Source organism: Sinocyclocheilus grahami, unplaced genomic scaffold (assembly GCF_001515645.1).
Source record: "Sinocyclocheilus grahami isolate Dianchi unplaced genomic scaffold, SAMN03320097.WGS_v1.1 scaffold80.1, whole genome shotgun sequence".
Lineage (NCBI taxonomy): Eukaryota > Metazoa > Chordata > Actinopteri > Cypriniformes > Cyprinidae > Sinocyclocheilus > Sinocyclocheilus grahami.
In genome coordinates, this window is record NW_015505259.1 from 1,944,776 (window position 1) to 1,950,060 (window position 5,285).

General features: G+C 37.3%; 1 pseudogene; it reads left to right on the forward strand.

Moving 5' to 3' along the window:
• The window catches only part of LOC107586369 (sphingosine kinase 2-like), a 7,717-nt pseudogene extending 3,164 nt beyond the window's left edge, over positions 1–4,553 (forward strand).
• The last annotated feature ends 732 nt before the right edge of the window (positions 4,554–5,285 follow it).

Genomic DNA, 5,285 nt, shown 5'->3' on the forward strand with positions numbered 1-5,285 from the left:
ATTTTCAGCATCATTACTCCAGTCTTCAGTGTCACACGATCCTTCAGAAATCATTCTGATATTCTGATTTGCTGCTCAAAAAACATTTATTATTATTATGATGTTGAAAACAACTGAGTAGAATTTTTTCAGGTTTCTTTGATGAATAGAAAGTCCAGAAGAACCGCATTTATCTGAAATGTAAAATATTTTGTAACATTATAAATGTATTTATCATCACTTTTGATCAATTTAAAGCATCCTTGCTAAATAAAAGTGTTGAGTTCTATCATTTCTTTTCCAAAAAAATTTAATTATACTGACTCTAAGCTTTTGAATGGTATAGTGTATAATTTACAAAAGCTTTTTATTTCACATAAATGCTGATCTTTGGATCCTTCTATTCATCAAAGAATCCTGAAAAAATTTACTCAACTGTTTTAAATATTGATAATAATAATAATAATAATAATTAAAAAAAGTTTTTAAAGCAGCAAATCAGCATATTAGAATGATTTTTGAAGGATGTGACACTGAAGACTGCAGTAATGATGCTGAAAATTCAGCTTTGATCACAGCAATCATTTTAAAATATATTCAAATAGAAAGCAGTTATTTTAAATAGTAAAAATATTTCACAACATTGCTGCTTTTGCTGTACTTTGGATCAAATAAATGCAGGCTTGGTGAGCAGAAGAGACTTCTTTAAAACATAAAAAATCTGGTAGGTTATATAGATTACAGAAATGTTATACTGTAATGTTTATATATGTTATATATACTGTATATATATATATATATATATATATATATATATATATATATATATATATATATATATATATAAAATAAAACATTTCTGTCCCCCTCACTTCTGAAATGATGGCTACGCCCCTGCGTTTTGTGTTAATATGCTTATATGCTTAATATTCGCTACTGCATATGATGCAAACTGCTAACAAGATTCTTAGTTTAAACTTGTTTGTGTTCACTTTTTTAATTCAATTAGGCAGACCATGCAATATACACAGCAATAAGGATTAAAAGAGAATTCACTTAATTTAGATATGTCATTATGCCATATTGAGTTAGATCTATCGGACTGCATCAGCTTCAATGCAAATTTCATGCCAGAACTTTGTATTTTTTCAGACATTCCATTTATTCCTATGGTGGGTCAAATTGACACTTTTGTTACTTTTTTAATTACACCCACATTAACTAAATTTTTTTGGTGTATTCCAGGTTCAAGTGTGACAAAATTCACAAACTCTCACACCATAACGATCAGAGCTCAATTTAAAAAATAAATAAATAAACCAAAATGACCCAAGGGACGGGTCTATCATTGCTATATGTAATATAAAACTCCATCATTGACAAAGTAATGAATTATGAATTATTAACTTTTGCACATGGAAAAAGAAACTGCATTATGACGTGTCTGAGCGTACACAATGGTACATGTAAATCAGCATTGGGTTGAACACCAACATAAAGCAGTCCTGTATCATACAGTGAGTTTGATTAAGAAGTAATTGGGCTTGAGCCTTTCAGCTACTAATCGAAGTTTACACGGTACAGTTTTTCAACAGTTTTGCTGTCTGAGATCAATTTTGGGGATTGTAAGAAAAAGTTTCTTGCCGTAGGGAAGTTCAAACAAGTCTCACCGGTCTGTGATCACTTAAAGGGGTCATATGATGTTGCTAAAAAGAACATTATTTTGTGTATTTGGTGTAATAAAATGTGTTTATGCGGTTTAAGGTTAAAAGAACACATTATTTTCCACATACTGTACATTATTGTTTCTCCTCTATGCCCCGCCTTTCTGAAACGCGTTGATTTTTACATAGCTCATCGGTCTGAAAAGCGAGGTGTGCTCTGATTGGCCAGCTATCCAGTGCGTTGTGATTGGCCGAATACCTCAAGCGTGTGACGGAAATGTTACGCCCCTACGACACTGTGATGCCATGTCCAACTGGAGTGACGAGACAAAAACATTAAAACCCATTATAAACGAGGCATTTGTTGCATCCAGTGGGGACATAATTACGGATAATATGACTTATACTGTCTTTTTACGTGTTGCATTGCACCGCGTAAACATAAAACGGATCAGCTCTAGGCATGACGAAGTGGATATCTTCCTCTTTTGGAAGGCCAAACAAAGTAGTTTCGCTTTCACAACGAAACACACAGCGTCTTCACGACATGGTGGCAGCAACAATACTACAGCAAGAATACAAGTTACGCCTTCTTTCTTTGCGTGAACATTTGGGCGGCGTTATGCAAATATTCCCACATCGTGATGTAGACATGGGGGGGGCATGTTAGAACGAGCCGTTTTAGGTAGGCGTGGTTGACTGTTAACTTTTATAAATAATATATCTTTGTATTTGAGACTTTAGTCTTTGCAACTTTACAGATCTCCTTTATGCACCAAGAGCTTGTAACACTTCAAAGAGAAAGGAAAAATTGAAATCGCATCATATGACTCCTTTAATGTGGCATTCTTCGATGGCTGATTAATTACAGTATGTTGGCTTGACAAAGCCAGTGTACTGAAATCCTTTGTAAGCTGTCTGTCTAAATATATTATCAGCTCAAAGGGTATACAGCTTTTTGTGTTTTATACAATAAGTTAACTGTTAAGACATGTGTTAGAAAACACTCTCTGTCTTGTTAAGAGAATGTTCCAGATATGTCTTACCCCTCCTTTTTTTCTCCCTCTCTCTCACTCTTCTATATATACAACGCATTCTCTCTGAATCCCCCCTTCTGTATCCATCTCTCTCTCTTGATATTATGTTTTAAATATGTCTTACTTATATGCGAGGTATGCATGCTTAAATGTATACATTAGCTTCTCTTGGTTCAAATGTCCCAAATAAGGACATGATAGCTAGGAATGAGGTTCGTGATGAAACTCTGAAGACAGTTCAGCATTCTTCGCAAAAGTCTATTCCTAATATTTCCATGTTTTTCTGTACAAAACTTTCAGACCTGGCTTTACCAAGCCAAAATTAAAGTTTGTCAGACTTTACTCATCTAGTTGCCTGTATGATAAATCATATGCTTAAAGAAATTTAGTTGCAGTTGTGTAGTGTGCCATGGCTTTTACCCAAGATCTCACAGCAGTCATATTAAATAGTCTCACAGACAACAATTGTAAAGGACCATAAAAATCGTACAGTGTGCATCTAACGTCATAAGAATTGTTTCTGTTGAAGGTGAACTGAATTGCCAACCTGAAATTCGTATCATTCAGTAGCTAAAAAACTTCAACAAAAAACAAAAGTTTCAACAAATATAGCATTTCATTGGGAAAAACAGACCATATTGTCAGTGCGCTTACTGTACAGGCATGATAGAGAAGCTTTTGTCATAGGGTTATGGTGACTAACGTGCCTTGTGGCTGTTTTCCAGGTTACAAGCTCTGTCCAGTGAGGAGCTGTTGATCAGTTGTGGTTTTTCTTATGTAAAGGCCTGGTGTCAAGACTGGACCTCACATCTGTCTGCATGGCCTCCAGTCAACGCTTGTTCTTGTCCTGTCTCTGGCCTGGGGCTTTGTGGCTGATGTAGACATTGAAAGTGAGAAGTATCGCCATGTGGGAGCTGCCCGATTTACAGTGGGATCCCTGGTTCATCTGGCTTCACTAAGGGTTTATCAAGGGAAACTAGCTTATTTACCCATAGAAAACCCCATGTCTCAGCCTAGTCTGGTGGATTCAACTGCATCATTTAGCCACACATTGCCCCAGTCCAACTCTGATTCCTGCTGTCCTTCAATTTACTTATTTGGTCACACTCTTCAAAATTCTAGCAACTCCAACAACGCTCCCAATTCAAAACAATCCAACCCATCATCTTTGGCTGTACTTGGCCCTACAGACTTCTTACTCAACCCCCTCAACCAGCCAGTACCAAAACACCGGACAGTGGTTCAAGATGAGGATTTTGTTCTAGTTGTGGCCATGTACCAGTCCCACCTTGCAGAAGACATGCTGGATGCACCTGCTTCCAGACTCGATGATGGCATAATCCACCTGATTTATGTGAAGGCAGGTATCTCTCGCAGATCTCTTCTGCGCCTATTCTATGGAAAAAGGAGGTCATCTTAACACAAACTGCCCCTATGTGGTTTATGTTAAAGTAAAGGCTCTGCGTCTTGAACCATACTCACCCAAAGGGATTGTGACGAGTATGGGGGCGGGAGTGGAGTAATTGATAATGAGCGACACCTGCACCACTCACCGATCTCGAGTCCAATGGAGGACCTCCGGAAGGATAAAAGGAGGAGTTACGACAGTGTTGGACGAGAGAGGACCAGGCCTGAACTTTATTTTGTGTTTTGTGTGCGGCAGTCGTCCGCGAGGGGCTGCCGCTTTACTTTCATTTTGTGTTTGTTTATTTTATTATTAAAGTTTTGTTTAAGTGTTCGCCAGTTCCCGCCTCCTTCTTCCTGACCTACAAACGTTGTTACAGGGATCATTACCATGGATGGAAAGCTGGTAGATTATGGACCGGTACAGGCACACATTCATGGCAGACTGGCAAGACTCATAGCTGGGTGACAAAACCGATATGGTGCTGGCAGTTGTTTTCTTTTTCGTATAATGAACATAGAAGGGGACTGGGGCTATCAAGCTATAAAAGAATATATTTGTAATATAAATTGTATCACAAGTCTTTTGTAGCTATGTAATCGTTTTTTTAATGAGACAAACAAAATTGTAATCGAATGAAATTCAAGTTATTTATAGAAAATATTACCCTGTGCCATAGTTCTGAAATCAGCTAATGTACCCCTGACATTAACATTTTTTATGTCTATATGACACTAGTCCATATCCAAGTGTCAGTGGAAGGGCTCATTTTCTCCTGTGCCTTACACAGCGCTACCGTACCATATACCGTGTACTTGCAATATAGTGCATTAGTCATATGAACTACTTTTATGTTGCTTTAGTGGTGCTTTTTCTATTATCATCTCTTATCCATATTCCTCTCAGTGCGACGCGAACAGTAAAATTAAAAAAACTTGAGGTCTTGCTGCTTTGTTTGCTGTGATGTGAGACGTGATGAGACGTGAAAGACTGGACATCGCGTTGGTTTCATATGGATTACTTTCTCACAGAATATTTGCTTTCGATAAGACTTGCTTAGTTTAAAAGTAGACATGTCAAGCTTTCTATAGATATATCTCTCATGGCTCTTTGTTGAGTATTTGCTGAGTTACAGTTCATTTTAATGACGCGTTTCTAAATGAAGATCACGCAGACCAAGGCAGCAGACAGCGCAGCCTG